The sequence below is a fragment of the Staurois parvus genome, unplaced genomic scaffold (assembly GCF_062004578.1).
Source record: "Staurois parvus isolate SC_StPar_1 unplaced genomic scaffold, SC_StPar_1.0 ptg000613l, whole genome shotgun sequence".
In the NCBI taxonomy this organism is placed as follows: domain Eukaryota; kingdom Metazoa; phylum Chordata; class Amphibia; order Anura; family Ranidae; genus Staurois; species Staurois parvus.
In genome coordinates this window covers 856054-873989 of record NW_028318409.1, presented here as the reverse complement: position 1 = coordinate 873989, position 17936 = coordinate 856054, and positions in this window count along the sequence as shown.

The following is a 17936-nucleotide window of genomic DNA, read 5'->3' as shown; positions in this document are numbered from 1 at the left end:
TTATCATTATTTCCTGAATGCCTCTATCTTTCATCAACTGAGTAAATGCTACCCCATGGAGGAAAAAAACTTCTACCAGGGATTAAATACTCCCAAGAATCACAGCTTTTAAATCTTCACTGCTGTCCATGTCCTCAATGAGATGATCTCCTTTCACTTCCTGAGCCTGTGAAACCAGGACAGGAGGATTTCACATGGGTTTTTGGACTAGTGAAATTACTCCAGCTATATGTAGATGTGTCATAGACCCAGTACATGCTTTTATATCTGTAAAGAGTTTTTTTTTTTCAATTAATACATCAAAATATTGAAAAAAATCACAATACTCAGAGTATAGTTTGAAATGACTATGACTGCTGCAAGAATTACTCACAATTGCCTTTAATACTCTCATATTCTTATTGTGGATTCAAGCACCAGACCCGACTGACAATGTGACAGTTCCGGCATTTTTTTCTCAAATATTTTATTTTATTTAAAAAAGGTAAATTGTATATGTTACATGGTATGCATAGCATTCATACTTTGTATTTTATGAAATATGAAATACAGACTTTTGGTTTATAAGTATTTTGACCCTGAGGTATTTTCAGTATTTGTTTTGGCAAAATTTGAATACTTCAGTGCCCCCAATATAATGGCAGATTCTTAGTTATCACAAGAAGCAATTCTACAAATATATTCAGCATCCGATAACAATATCTGGTACTCAACCTGCTAGTTAATATGCATGTAACATATTTTTCCTGGGGTGCCATTTAATATAAATATATACTGTATATTTTTTATATAAACATATGTCTAACCATAAAATAACAGAAATTAAATTTGCCTACTAACTTAGCTCAGTCGTGTAACCAATATACTGTAGATGTTTAAATTTACTATTTCTGCAACATATACAGTATGTCATAATATTTCATCTTAGCTTGCCACTTATAAACCTTCAGATTGCAGTTTTAGAAATGTTAAATCTTTTATGGTACCTTTTAGGACTTTCCTTGGCATACTGTATAGTATATCTGAAAGTAAAGAGAATAGTATATTTTTCCGTGGCGTCTAACGTTACTTATAAACCGTAGGCATCATGTAGAGAAATGTTTGCTTTGATTTTCTCAATTTTCTTCATTTCCTGGCAACAGTTTTTCTAAATAAAGCAGATCTTGAAGATAATTTTGGACTTTCAGAATTGTTGAGGGGGGGGAGGGGGGATCACGTTATAGACAGCCTAGTAAAATACATCATATTTAAAAAAAATGTGGATATTTGTTCAGATATTTTCTCTCCAGGATATGAAGTAATCTCTGATCAATCTCTGAGCTTAGTGGACTAAGTAAAAGGACTGCTTAATCCCATAGTTTTATCGGACCTGACTCTAGTTCAAAGCTGGAAAATTTGAATGTGCCTCCCACCCAGTCCACAACATATCTCAACAGACATGCCAAGTTATATGAATGTAAATGGGGCATGGCTGCCCCTCTATCCTGTTCTGTGGATACAGTTTTTTTCAGTGCTATATGGGTCACTTTCCTTGCCATACAAATGAAGTAAAGGCTTTATTTAAAGTATTAATATCAACATATTTTAGAAGGAAGGGATGCATGTGTAGTTGCCATGTTTTATGTGTGGAAGTATCCAGTGGAAGTACAATAAATGTGGGTGGAGCGGCCATTCAATTTCCTCATTGAGGCACCATCTCTAATATCAAGCATTTTCCATATACATTTTCCCAAACAGCAGTAGGGAGAATTAAATCCAATGGCACTTTAAATGTGCCCTAAAAGGAAAATATAGTCACAGACTGTTAAAATACAAAAACAATCTTTATTACAATAGATAAAATACATTAAAGGGGTGTTCACCAAAGTACATTAACTGCCATGTAGTCATTACACATAAAAAGTAAATGAGTACAAATGATGTAATGGTGTTAAGGATCAACGCGTTTCACAGTCTAATTGCTTCCTCAGGATCCACGCCTAAATTTTTAAGTTTGACATGGCTAGACAAAAATAGTAACAATGTACATCACATATTAATAGAGAAAAAAGAAATCAAAATCAACACCATATACCAAGCATATAGATGTTAGTTTATAATATTGAACGAAATGCCTTGGTGTAATGCAGTGTTTCTCAACTCCAGTCCTCATGGACCCCCAACAGGTCATGTTTTCAGGATTTCCCTCAGATGAAACAGCTGTGGTAATTACTAAGGCAGTGAAACTGATCAAATCACCTGTGCAAAATAATGAAAATCCTGAAAACATAACCTGTTGGGGGTCCATGAGGACTGGAATTGAGAAACACTGGTGTAATGTAACTTAATCTGGTTCTTTTTTTGGCACCACATTTTCATAGGCTAAAGCTGGGGTTAAATTTTGTGTATCATTTGTATCCTCATAATAACTTCAAGCTTTAGTTCAGTTAGTATCTGTTTAAATGAAGCATCCTGAGCAGGGGCGGACTGACAACTCATGGGGCCCCCGGGCAATATGGGATAATGGGGCCCCTGTGTCCTTGCCCAAACTCAAAAAAGCCTATGAAAAAGGTACCAGGGGCATCTCATGGGGCCCCCTCCTGACCCCAGGCCCTCGGGCAGTGCCCGGGTTTCCAAATGGTCAGTCCGCCCTGATCCTAAGCTAAGTCTGAGGGGAAGCACCACAGTGTTTCCTTTAGGAATGTAGTCTGGAAGGTCTACAGATATAGGGAAATTCACTGAAATGGTTATTAGGCAAATCTCTATAGCAATTACATATGACTGGACTTTTAAAACAATCCATTAGGCACCCTCCTATAACCCCTCTGGGGATAAATACAATAAATAAACAGGTGACAGACCTGTTGAAATGATTTTCATTTGCAAGTCACTTCAGTAGATTAGTCAGCAAAAATTAACAGATTTTGGCCATCAGCAGAAAGACCCTTGCAAGCCCTATAAGCTTTCAGTAGTGCTGTGCAGTCAGTGGAGGGCTGCTGTTAGAAACCACAGGGCCCCATACATGCAACCTGATAGCCCCCCCCCAAAAAAAACAGAGTTTACTACGCTTCAGTCTTGAATGAACACAGTGAGCGATCACTCATTGTGTTCATTTGGGAAATAAAGGGGCTGGTAAATGTGACATATTTACCAGACCCTTCCCCCACTCTCCACCCTAAAGGATACTATTGTGTGTTTGTAGTTGCCGGTGGGAAGGAGAAGATGGAAGCCAGCAGTGCTACGGGGGTGAGGGCACATAGGGGGGCCTGGGTAGAAGGGGGAAATGTATGGTGCACAGGGATGGTGATAAGTGTTTTGCCAGGGCAATTAGTGGAACCGATTCCCTGTATAGCTTGCTCTGCAGCAGCTGAAAGCTAGTGGGAGGGAGAGGAGAAGAAGCCAACTTTCAGCTGCTGCAGAGAGAGCCACATAAGGGATTGGTTCCAGTAATTGCTCCTCCATGCCAATAACCCTTCTCTGCACACATATTATTCACCCAGATGCCTGGGCTCCCCTGGTGGACTGGGCTCCACACAGGAGGACTGGTGGTACCCCCTTATCCACTGGGCTTGGGTAAGTAAGTTATGGTGTAGAGCAGGGGTCCTCAAACTTTTTAAACGGGGCCAGTTCACTGTCCCTCAAACTGTTGAGGGCTGGACTACAGGTTGAAAAGATATGAACGAATTCCTATGCACACCCACATATCTTATTTGTGCGCCAAAAGATACAGCACGGAGGACTTTTGGTGTACTTTCAGAAAATGCAGAACAAAATGCGTAACCTTATAGAAATCTATAGGACTGTAGCTATAATGGGTAAAATACAGGAAAACCCCCTTTACATTACACAGCCTCCTGCACCTCTGAACCCCTTTACATTACACAGCCCCTGCACCTCTGGACCCCTTTACATTACACAGCCCTCTACACATTACACAGCCCCCTTGCACATTACACAGCCTCCTTTACAATACACAACCCACTTCACATTACACAGCCTCCTTGAAGCTATTCCCCCTCCTTCACATTACACAGCCTCAGCAGCTCTGCCCCTTCCTACCTTACTCGGCATGCAGAGCGGGAGACAGCAGTGCTGAATAGAAGATGGGAGCTGCTGGAGTTAATTTATCATATTAACAAGCTGGTGTTTGGTTGCTAGGACTTCTGATGGGAGGAGTCTCCACAGCGAGAATGCAATGGTACAGCACTTTTCTCAGCTGTCCTGTCCAGTAACTGGATGCCACAGGATACCACTGGTTGACTGCCTTATCCAATTATCAATTTTCCCTGAAGTACAAACTTGGCCAGGAATGGCTTCTGATACTGAAAACATGTAATGGGAAGATCTCCCTGATCCCAGTATTGGGGCTCTATGTGCTATGATTGCAATAGTTGAAGATCAAGTCACCTTTTCTGAGATGCAGCTTATAGACTACATAAGAAGAAAACCAGAAGCTGTGCCAGAAAAGTTAACCTACCCTGCTGCAATGGAGTCATTTGATAGCTCCTCCATATCTCCACAGCGGATGATCAGGAATCATAAGGCTGCCCCTCTAATTGATCCTCTGTATAGGACCATGGGTGCCAAAGACAAAGAGATGTTGATGTGTTCATGAAGGCTCTTCCTATCAAGTGGAGTCAGTTCCTAAAAGATTGGGAGAAGTTTAAGACAAAAGATTGCTCCATCATGTGGTATTGTATCATGATCACCCTAGGAAATGACAACTGGTTCTCCCATATTGTTTGTGAAAAATGTTTTTCAGAAGTCTGCATGATCACCATGATCATCTGGGACCTGAGAAAACATATTGCCCAGTTCAAGACCATTTCTATTGGCCCAAGGTGAGAGATACCGTGATTAGTCTATGTAGATGTTGCCTTGTCAGTTCCAGCTGCTCCAATAGGGCACTTAAAGAGCTCTGGCCCTATGGACAGATTTTCACTGTATTGACAATGATTCAGGAGGAATTGGAAATGTACTGGTGGTGACCATCGACTTTAACTGATAAGCCCAAGCTTTTCTTACCAAGGATCAAAGAGCAGTTACAATTACAAGAACACTTTGTGAGAAGCATTTTATCCATTGCTGCCCAACACACAAGTTACAATTAGAGAAGGGCAGATATTTTGAGAGCAAAGTAATTAATAGGTACTTCAGCTGCTGAATATTTACAAATGTTGAACCACCCTTATCACCCTAAAGGTGATGCTCTCCCTAAGAGATTCAACAGGGCCTTGCTTGATATGCTAGGTACCCTACAGGCTGATGACAAGCATACCTGGAGCCACAGGGTTGAAACCGCGAACTATGTTTATACCAGCACCAGGCATGAGAATACTGGATTCTCCCTCTATTTCCTGATGTTCAGGAGTGAGCCTAGAGTGCCCACTGACCTCCTGCTGGAAGTCTTTATCTATGGTATTAGTCAACAAAGTCATTATCAATTTAACTCACCTGAGAAATTCTCTAAAATCTGCTTACTGTTTACCTGAAAAAAAACCACAGCTAAATTAAATGAAGGGAACACAAGGAGGTTTGATTTCCATGTAAAATACAGAGTTTTGAAATGAGGTGACTGTGTCTTGCTACAAAATTTTGGAGCACCTGGAAAGCAATAAGCTGAATGATAGATGGTGGAAGGAGATTTGTACAGTGATGAACAAATTCCCTGGGATCCCAGTATACAAGATAAAGGCACCAATAGGCAGGATCAATGTATGGCATAGAAATCATTTGATGCCTATTCCTCAAGTAAGTGAGAAAGTTGGCTCAGATGGCACTTCAGAGTGTGACTTGCCCCAGCTTCAGGCAGACCTCTAATCTGATCTTCCTGATACTCATGAGAGTGATTGGATTGCAAGTCTTGTGGCCTTCAGATTACCAGTAGTCTCTCATCCAAAAGAAACACTGAACCCTTAATCTTCAGAGTTTGTGTGTCAATTAATGAGCACGTCTAGTCAGGGACCCAGTCCTTCTACACAGTCAGTGCTATTTCTTCCTATGACTCACAGTCCTAGTTCAGTGTCTGAAAACATAGAATTACCTTTGAAAGAAGTATAGAGAGGGCAGAGAATCGGACATCCTTCACCCATTTTGACCTATGATAATTTGGGAGACCCCAGATATATCACTCAGCCCTGCTTGTATCATGTTTGGGTAGTCTCCAATTTAGTCATCCTGTTGCCTGTTTTTGCTTCATCTGGCATGTATTGCTACTAATTTGTTGTTTTTCCTCACAAAGCCATTGTAATGGGGAAAGGACAACAATATTTTTTAATTGATGTTTACTATGCAAAGTGTGTTGTCTTTTATGGGAAGTAAAGATTTCACCAGGGGGAGTGTGTAGTGGTCTGCTGCCCTCTACTGTTTGTTTGGAACAATCTAGCTATCACAGAGTTATGCATAAATATGTATCACCACTTCCTGTCTCTGGGAAGCTGGCTTGGAAATCCCAGAAGGAGGAAGTGGATAGAGTGAGAGGAAATTACATGTCCTCATGGAAGAATTCCAGACCAGAAGCAGGGGTTATTGGGCAAGTTTTCTTATGTTAACTGTTTACTACTGTTGCCCTATCTCCTGGATGTGTACAGTATATATACAGTATATCCTTAATGACTGGTGACAGACGTATATCTGTTTCCTTGTTGTTATCTTAGATGTATTATCATAGATAGTTTGGTCTGTGACACAGTGTGCGTGTGTACCGGTCACATTTCTGTAGGTTAGTTGGTGAACCTGTTTATTGCAATTTATATTTATAAGCTTATATACAGCTCCAGTGAGTATAGTTAACCCCGTCCCTTCTGGTCTGGGATTCTATAGCTAGTTTTAGCTCAGGACTCAATAACTAGCACAGACAAGATCCAGGTCAGGCATCCGACAACCATTTCTGGCAGTTAGATAGATTAGACGCCAGTAGGGAATAAGCACAGAGGTCTCCTTAAAAGCGCAGAGCTTGCTTTCAGCTCTTTAACACCAAGACAAATGCCACATCATGATTATCCTCAGGGTCTCCTGCAGAGTTCATCTGGAGGTATCTTTGTTAAAAACTATATATACCCTAGTATATGTGCACAATTCCACCAGGACTCTTCTTGGGCTCTTTGCTAATAATATGTGTTTGTACATTGGAAGTACTGTATGTACTGTTAATAATATTTTCTTCTATAAAGCTTGCATTGTTTCCATACTGCTGTGAATCTATATACTTTTGGTTAATTTTATATGTTGGTTGCAGTAGTTCCTCTGCTTCCAGTTTCCGATTACTTTGATTAGATTACTGGTTAAGTTCCCAGGGAGGGAATTCATTCTGTTCACAGAGACCCTGACCTGGGTGGAGGTACTACTAACTTCAAACCCACTCTTCCACTTAGAAAAGGTTCTGGCTATCTTATGTATCTACTGGTTTAGCATAATATCCTGATTGTGAAGGGCTATTTGTCATAACCCCCCCAAAAGAGGGCTACACAGGTATGGTTCTGATGGTAATGCACTGACCTCAGGATCTGCAGATACATCACTGATTAATGGATAAGTTGGTATTCCTAGTTGAGGGATGCAGCAGCTGTTTTGTGTTTTAGCCTAGTCTGTGAGTGGCAACACCCTTTACTATGCTAGTTCTGTCTGTACTTCCTGCAATTCCTAGAAGAGAAGAAGGAGTATTTTAGATGTTTCTGCCGTATTTTCCTTCTGCTTATAATGAATGGAAACATTCACAGAAAAAAAACCAGTCATACTGTGCAAACTATCATGGTTTTTTCATGATAAATAGACCACAGTCAGTGTTGAGTTATCCAATCCTTTTCAGTACATTGAGGGCGGAGTGTTCTTTTACATAACCACAACTAACAGACGTCATTCTGAAACATAACCTCAATCTAAACTGCTGTTGAGCTCTGATAAAGTTCTAGCACAAAATGAGTTGGACATTTTTGGCTTATTGTGGAGATAATAACAGCTTCGACAACAAGAGCAAAATGCATTCTGCAGTCTTCTGTCTCCGTGAATGAACTATGTATAAAGCTAACAAAAATGTCAAAGAACAAAAATGTAATTAACGCATAAGGAACACAAAATACAATTTTATAGTACTGACATTTCTAAACAAACTCTCCATTACTAGTAGATTCCCTTTACTGCATTGTGTTTGCTTTTGATCTGTTAGAATTCCAGATGTTTTTGTAACAAAGGTGTATAAGTCTAGCTCTGAAAAATGCCAGGAAAATGTCTTTGTGGTACCCAAGATGAAGATTCCAATGTTTACCTCCATCTATCTCCTAACCTTTTCCAGTTCTTGTATTTTTTCTCTCTCTACACTCTTTCTACTCCATTCCCTATTTTTTATTACCCATTAGTTTGCAGTCTATATTTTGAGGTTGCCGTTTTTAAATAAAGAGGACATGAAATATATTAAATGCGCTCATGTTTCAAGTGGTTCTAAAGGCAGGTTTTTTTTTACCTTATAGCATTCTCTGCCTTAAGATAAAAAAACTTTTGTTTTATAGTACTCTGCAGCCCCCCACCAAATACTTACCTGACCATGATCTTGATCCAGCGCTGTGAATATGAGCAGCGGCTCTTTCCATGGAGGCAGCAGTGGGAGCCAGTAGCATTAGAACACAGCATATACCGCATACAGGAGGTACAGGTCAGCTAATGGCTTTGGCAGAAGGAAGAATTAGGATTTTCCAGGGAGAGCAAGGGGAATTTGCAGTCGGTGGGATTTGGCAATGTACAGTTGCCTCTTTATGGGTGCATTATCCCAGACATGACTGAGTTGCTAGTGAGGCATAAGATAAAATGAAAATATGGTCCTGGCTGCACCGAGTCCCTCCTTCCCAGCTGTGCACTTGTAAGTGCCTGCTACCTGATGGCTCAGGCATGCTTTATAGTTATTTCACAAAGTCACTATTGCACAGGCAATTTTTTTAACAAGTAGAGATTCATGTGGGAGAGTGGATTTATTGGATTAACCAGGCTAAAGAACTTGGTTTCTTTTATACCACTACCCCCGTTGGAGCCGTTGGAAATGATGGCTCCTCTGTTCTTTGCCTCAACCTTTTCAAAAACCTCAGCCCTTCTGACACACCAGGTTGAATGTACAAACATACAATATCACAGGAAATCACTAAATGTATTACTTAGTACCCAATATTAGTGCTATATCAAAGAAACAGGCACCAAAAAAAGGTAGTAAAAGCAAAGATAATATGGTTGGTAACTAGGCAAGCATAAAATGGATTAACAATGGTAAAAGCACAATTTAGAATACAAAGTGAATAACAGTAGGAACTAGACATAAGAAGACATTTGGGGGTTTATTTACTAAAGCTGGAGAGTCCAAAATCAGACTCCCTTCTGCATAGAAACCAATCAGCTTCTAACCTCAGCTTGTTCAATGAAGCTTTGGCAATGAAACCTGGAAGCTGACTGGTTTCTATGCAGAAGGGAGTCTGATTTTGGACTCTCCAGCTTTAGGGTTAATAAACCCCTTGGTGTCCAGATTAGTATAAACAGTAGCAAGGCCACCTCAAGTGCAGCAGTGGGCAGTTGTAAAGTTTAATCTACTGAGTGCTGGAGTGTATTTATGGTGGCAATGCTAGTCCTAGACTGGCTGGGTATGCACTGTCCAAAAGAAAAGGAGAATGGTAGCAAAGTTGGCAGAGAAACAAAGGGGACTTGCAGAATAATTATTATGGGAGAGGCAGTCCTTTGAGATGTTCTTCTGCTGGCTATTGTTGGAGCCCTTTAGGATCGCTGATGCACTTAATGACAGTCTCAGTTAACCTGCATGCATTGTAGGTGCAGTATAGGTTTGGTATAGTCTTGGTGCAGGTGCAAGGTAGAGGCGGATCAGATGTGGTTAAGTTTCAATATAATGCAGTCTAGGTTTGGAATAAGTGCAGTATAGAATGCAGTATGGGTGTGGTATGGATTGAGTATGCTTGGTGTCCTGCTCTCAGTAGCTCAGTGCTTTCAGTGGCTCAGTCCCTGCTAGCAGTATCAGCAAAGGTTAAATTGCCCTCTCACCAGTCCCCAGGATGCTGAGGTGACCTGGCCCCCGGTGAATTTTAGTGCACACAAACACAATAAAATACCATTTTTTAAAGTAATATGTTGTGTTGAGTAAATAGATTTCAAACATGTCAAGATTTAAAATTGTGCACACCTGTGACATGGTGACAAACTACAGTCCCTAAAATTGTCCATAGGTAACACTTGAAAAGCCTTTACAGTAGCTTTTTTGACCTTTTTACCAGGCTCAGAGAACTCCTGTTTTTATTTACTGGATCTACAGCTCACAGTACATTGGTGTAATGGTCACTGGGAAGAATGCTCCTTATGGTTGTGAGTATTGTAAAGAATCCTCCTTACAGATTGCAAAAAAGATTATTGCTGATAGTGGTTACTCATCTGAGAGGCAAAAATAGTTTTTTCTCAAGAAACCCCTAACTCCTGGCTGAACCCTAGTGTTCCACAGGACCCTGGTTGAGAAAGGCTGCTTTACAAGCTATCAGTTTAGAATTAAATGTACGTATGCTATGCCACTACAATTATGCTCTCACTCCAACGTTCACAGCAATACCTCACATGTGTGATGCAATCACCGTTTACATTTGTGAGCATGGGGTTGGGGTGCTGAGCATGGTTCCTTTAATTTTTTTTTTAATTTAAATTGTTTTTACACGTTTTCATTTTTGTTCTTTCCTTTAACTTTATCACTATCACAAAAGGGTGAACAAACCCCCCTTGATATTGCTTTGCAGAACTGACAGGTGCTCTTTATGGAGCCATCAGGGGTCTATTATACCCCTGATGTCTTCCCTGCCCTCCAAGGCAGCGGATCAGATTGTGTTTGATCAGCTGCTTCCCTGGCTGTAACGGCTAGGGAATGATAGCTGTGATACAGAAAGTGATAAAATCCTCATCATGTCCAGCTTCACTCATCAAAGAGCTGGGGGAAGGGATGTTCCTCCATCACCTCTGTGTGCAGCTGACCTGACCACTTACCACAGCAGCAGCAGTAGGGGGGGTCCACAGCACTGTAAAAGCTTTACAGCTACCTGTATAACTTTTTCAGGAAAGCCAATTGCTGGCTCTAATAAAAGGTTACCAGGATAATGGCTGCAGCTGCAGTCATACTTTTTAAAAAGTATTTTTTTATAAAGGTCTACAAATCACACCAAAAAGAGGGACGACTGGGAAGAACAAGAAGGAAAGAAGGAATTGGTTACAAAAGAGGACAAGTCTCTCTAAATAGAAGTTAGTTTGGAGCTATGTAGGTAGATCTAGTAACACTTTAGTAAATATCTACATCAAGACAGAAATCAGTGAGGCATGAGAAGGTAAGTGTAGAATTTAAATTACATTCACCTCCCTTGTGTTATGAGCTGGGAATAACTGGGATTCCCCTAGTTTTTTGGCACACCTCTAGGGATTGATTTATTAAAACTGGTGTAGCTTTGCATGGTAGCCAATCGGCTTTAGAGCGTCGCCCCACCCAAAAGGGGAAGTTCCACTTTAAGGACTGCTCCCCCGCTCCCCATTAAGGATTGGCACCTTTGGGGGGTGGGTTGCCAAATTTGACAGGTACCTGCTCCCATTTCCGGTCTGATCACCTAGGCGATGGGAAACGGAAGGTATCCTCCCTCCCTTCCTGTAGTCTTTTGGGACACATGACAGGTCCCAGAAGACTACTGGACCATTCATGAAGTGCACTACTCAGTGGGTACCTGGCTGTGAAGCCGCAAGCTATCACAGCCGGGTGCCCACACTGAAGATGCCGGCCTCCTGGAATCCAGGACAGCTGGTGAAATGGGCTGTGGGGGACACACCACGGGACTGAGGGACAGGTAAGTGGCTTTTTGTTAAAAGTCAGCAGCTACAGTTTTTGTAGCTGCTGACTTTTATTCTTTGACAGGTGAGTGGAACTCCACTTTAACTTCAGCTTGCTCAACTACGTTTTGCCAAAAAAAAACAAAAAAAAACCTGGAAGCTTTTTTTTTTTTTTTGCACTCTCCAATTTTAGTAAATCAATACCAGTGTGTCTCCATTAGTGTATGGAGCAACAGTCATAGACTGATTGTGATTGTGAAATCTGTGGCAATTATAAAGGATATAAGGATTTCTTCTGGTAACCACACTATTGAATGGAATCCCTGGCTGATTGCTGTAAGCTTTTAATCAACTGGTCAACCTGACTAGTCATACTGTATATTAGACCACGTAGGAGTTGTATAAGGTTGGATTTACATAACTTGTTATGAAATCTGAACAGGAACTGATTTTTTTTTATTGTGTAAAGTCAGAGCAATATGAACCTCAGCTATCATGTAAGTGTGATGATCTGTTACGTACGTATCTTCGTTTGCTGTCATATGTAGCTACCACTTTGCTTGTCCTAATAGCTGATGAAACTCAAAATTATTTATATATGGAAATTAGCTGACAAAATTAAACAAAGAACAACCAAATTAAGACTTAAAAAATGGTGTCCTTATACATTTGTCTCATCCTTATGCTGATTCCTGCTAGGGAATAATAAAACATTATTGTCATAATTCTTTTTCTTTTGTAAACCAGCAACTCTATACATGGCTTGCCAACCACCATGGGCACTGTGTTCCTTGCTTCAAGAAGTTCAGGGTGAAAACAGGGATTTTATTTAAAGTGAACCTGTGCCCAGATCAAGCACATTAAAGTATTTACATTATATGAGCCAGCAGTAAAAGCACTTTAAGCCTGGGTTCAGATATATGCGGTGCGGTATATCGCATGTGATTCGCACAGGAACCGCACCACATTCCTGTGCAAATCACATGCAGTTTGTATGCGGTGCGATTGGAGGCACACATTTTGTATGGCTCTAATCACACCGCACCTGCACCAAAAAGGTGCAGGACCCTTTTTTGTGTCCGCAGTAGAATCGGATCTCGTGGGTATTCACACCTATGCGATCCAATTCTGTACATCGCACCATGTTTTGTGAACAGCTTTCGAGGTGTTGTTAACTTAATATACACACCCACAGCAGTTTGCATGAACAGGGTGCAATTCTGATGCGGTGTGGAATTTGTGTGAATTTGGGTGTTAATTTTTACACTGAAATCTTACAATGAAAGTATGCAAGCCCTCTACTATAAACACCCAGCAGGTGTTGTAGATTTGGTTCACACTGCTGCAATAAGGTTCTGATCTGACTTTCTGTACGATTATGTAGTGCTACTTGGATGCAACTTTGATAAGGTTTATACTGTATATTCTTTGGGGCCAAAATCATTCTGGAATCACAAAAAAGTAGTACAGGAACCTTCTCCAAAATCGCTCCATGCTGAGTCACATTGACTAGGATGGGCACCATTGAAAACAATGTGATTTTCCTTGTCATGTGATTCTGTGCTACTCAAATCGCATCCAAAACTGCGTAGTATGAACCAGGTCTTAAGCTGTTAGAAATCAGTTGAAATCTGACTTTAGAGTGTTTGTTGGGATCAATGAGGATCTATAAGAGTGAATAACTTTAAACTGTGAAGCTCATTTACTGCTAGTTAAGGATATATAAATCATTTAGGGCCAGTTCACACTACATGCGTTTCTGTTGCTTTTTTTCTTCATCCAAAATGCATAGAAAGTAAGTTATATGGTTTTCAATGCCATAGTTCATATAACTGGATACTAACATTTATAGGTAAAGTTGATCCAGGGAATATCCGATTGCCTCCCGGGGGATCAGGAAGAAATTTTTTTCCTTGCAGGAGCAAATTGGATCATGCTTTGGTGGTTTTTTTTGCCTTCCTCTGGATCAACTGTGGGTATAGGATTATATATATATATATATATGTGTATATCTATATATATATATATATATATTTTATGGTTGAACTGGATGGACTTTTGTCTTTTTTCAGCCAGATCAACTATGTAACTATATAGGTCACATTAGTGCTTGCAGTTCCAGTGCGTTCCAGTCGCAGAAAAAAAAGTAGAACATGCTGCATTTTTTCTGCACAGAACTGTACTGGAACACGGTAAAACACATCAAAAACGCACCGGAATACACTGGAATGCACCAAAATGGACTGGAATGCACATATCCCTATTTAAATTGAAGAAAAAGAGAGGGGCAAAATGAACTGGAATGCATAAAAAACGCATTGGAATGCATAAAAAATGCACAGGAACGCACCAAAAATGTGCATGCAAAAACGCATCCGGAACGCATTTGGACTGCGTTTCTATAGTGTGAACTGACCCTTAATGTTCATATTCTGGACACAGGTGCATTCTTAAAAGCACATGGCAATTGTTTATGTCACATGTTGCTTTATCAAAGTACATGCAATTCAGTTAGTCTACACCTACTGTAATGTTCTTCAACTTAACACAGCAGTCAACAGCTTGAATAACAATCTTCATCTGTGGTAAGTACTATCCCTAGTGCGTTTTTTTAAATTTTTTTTGTTTTTCACTAAACTTCAGCATTAAAACATGCTCAGTTGGAGCCTTTCCCAAATTTATCACAATGGAATGAAATAACCCCAACAGTTACATATACTCACCGGCCACTTTATTAGGTACACCTGTTCGATTGCTTGGTAACACAAATTCTAATCAGCCAATCGCATGGCAGAAACTGAATGCATTTAGACATGTAGACGTGGTGAAGGTGACTTGCTAAGTTCAAACCGAGCAGCAGAATGGGGAACAAATGGGATTTAAGTGGCTTTGAACATGGCATGGTTTTTGGTGCCAGATGGGCTGGTCTGAGTATTTCAAAAACTGCTGATCTACTGGGATTTTCACGCACAACCATCTCTAGGGTTTACAGAAAATGGTCCAAAAAAGAGAAAATATCCAGTGAGCGGCATGTGGTGTGGATGAAAATGCCTTGCTGATGTCAGAGGTCAGAGGAGACTATGCAGACTGGTTGCTGTGACATTCAGATGTTAGTGTCAGAATTTGACATAAACAACATGAAAACATGGATCCATCCTGCCTTGTATTAACGGTTCAGGCTGCTGGTGGTGGTGTAATGGTGTGGGAGATATTTTCTTGGCACTGGCAAGGTGTACCTAATAGAGTGGCCTGTGACTGTATGTTATAATCAATATTTTTTTTAAACTAAAGTGGAGTTTTATCCTAATAGTGGTTGTAAACCCCAGACATGAAATATGAATAAAGCATATCCCTCTATATACTTGTCTCAATCCAGAGCCCTGTTTCATTTCTGTCTGCTGCTTTGTTACTCTGCTATCAGCATGAATCACTTCTGACAAGTTTTCCTGACATCAAGAGAAAAATGGTGACAGGGGAGGGACCTTTAGCAAAGTGACAGCCCCAGCTTTGTCCCTGTGAGCTGTGTGATGAGGGGTGTGTCTCTTCCCTCCAATCAGCTCTCAGAACTATCCTCACTGAGCTCTGCAAAGTGTAACCTCAGCTCTCCGCCCCCTTTTTCTGAACTCTAGAAAAACTTTTTAAGTTCAGCACTTTGAATGAACATAGAGAAGAGAAGACTGAAGATAAGAAAGCTCAGCTAATGTAGGAGGATTTATTTAATCTCTCTGTATCACCTGAGGCTAGTCACTTCACAGAGTATATGTAAGGGTTTACAACCACTTTAAATAAGCAGTTGCTGAAAATTTAGGAGCACTAAAATGCTTCCTTTCAGAATGTATCAAGCAGCAGTTATGAAATGTAACTCAAGTGTCACTTCGTATCAAAAGGAAATTTTGGAGTAGATATGATTTTACGGTTTCAGACATCAAACATTGTTGGCACATTATAAGAGGAGCCGTTGGTCTTCTAACTGATAAGAAGAGATTAACACTGTGCTCTTAAATTTCACTAAGAAATCTATAGTCTTTTTTTTTTCCATTTTAAAAATAACTAAAAAAAAAGTACTTTATACTAATTTATTTTTCAACTCAAATGCATAGTATGTTGAATAATGTAAATAGTTAATCGGACATCCACACGATCTACTTGTGCATGTTGGGTTGTAAAGAATCTTTTTTACACCCACAAAGTATACTTTCCTGTCCCTGGCCTGTCCTTGACTGCTGCTTCTGGTTCTGTAAAGTGACACACGCCAGGGCTAACATTTAGCGCTGAGTCATTGTTTATATGGGGATATACTAATATGACCATATAACTGTCTCCAGTAAAGGAATACCCTACTTTTAGTGCACCTTCTATGACACAGGGTGTGTGCAACTTTGCATGGATTGTGAATACTCTCAAGATATTCTTAAGGCAGTATAAGGAAATTACTGTCTGAAATACATATGCAACGTAAAAGGCAAAGAAGTAAACAAGCAATTATAATGTCCTTTTAATCAATATTAGTTTAATAATTGATCTGCAGTTCTTGAAAAGAAAAGCTAAAGATACACTATCTTGGTTCTGGAGTGATTCTGATCACTGAAGCACGTCAACAGCATGTCAACATATTTTCACAGTTTCTTGGATTTTTGCCCTTGAAGATAAGTGCAAACTTTGAGCCGTAATTTCATTTTCTACTACAGCCACAATGGAGAGTACTCAAAAACAATTTCACAAACAGAGACGTTATGCAAATAAGTCCCAAGGTATTGTAATACCCTAGTGCAGTGGTTCTTAACCTTGTTGGAGGTACTGACCCCCACCAGTTTCATATGCGCATTCACTGAACCCTTCTTAATTGGAAAAATAAAATATGATTTTTCAAATTCAAAACATAGGTATATATTTAGGTATATATGTATACATAGGTGCACAAAATGAACAAAACCATTAAGAACAAAGAACAAAACCATTAAAACATGATTTTCACACAAAAACAAAAACATAATAATGAATATTTACTGCACGCATCATATGAGTCGGGTGTGGGTCTTCACCTCCGCCGAACCCGCGAGACTGACTCACCGAACCCCTGGAGTTCGATCGAACCCAGGTTAAGAACCACTGCCCTAGTGCCTGCACAATCACTTGCCCTCTGCCCTATAGCAGAAGTACTGGCCCTGGTACTGGCTGCACAGAATCAAGTATATATATGTGATTTGCATTTCTGGGTAGGGGGCACGCACGCATGACCGTGCCACCCTACCCATGCTGCTATTGGAGGCTACAGATGTCAATCAACGGGTCCCAGCTGGCAATTCCCGGCCTGCACTCGGTGATCACTGGGGAAAGCTGACAGGGGAGAGACCTGTGTGTAAACAACACAAGTCACTCTCCTGTCAGCATGGAAATGCTGTTTTGTATCTCTGCACAGCAGAGAGATACAAAACAGCATGTCTCCCTAGTAAAACACAACACTGTGCACACAGTAAAAACACACAGCACACAGTAAAACACACACAGCACACAGTTAACCCTTTTGATCATCCCTGATGTTAACCCCTTCCTGCTCAGTGTCATTAGTGCAGTTTCAGTGCTTTTTACTAACACTGTATTAGTGTCATTGGGATGTCAGTGGCAGTTAGTTCCCCCCAGTGTCAGAATGCTCACCACAGTCCCGCAGTCGCACTATGAGTCGCTGATCGCCGCCCTTACTAGTATAAAATAAAAACAATTCCAGCATATATACCACCATTTGTAGGAGCTATAACTTTCACGTAAACCAATTAATTTGCATGTATTGGGTTTTTTTTATTAGCAAAGACATGTCACAGAATACATTTTGGCCTATATTTATAAAGAAAAAATATTGTTTTTTTTTTTTCAAAATTGTCCATCTTTTTTTGTTTACAGCTCCAAAAATAAAAAACACAGTGGTGATCAAATACCACTGAAAGAAAGCTCTATTTGTGGGAAAAAAGGTAATACATTTCATTTATGCACAGCGTTGCATGACTGAGCAATTTTTAGTTAATGTAAAGCAGTGCTGTATTGCAAAAAATGGCCTGGTCAGGAAGAGGGGTAAGTTCTCTGAGGGCAAGTGGTGCAGATCTTTGGGAAAAAAACAATTTTGGGTC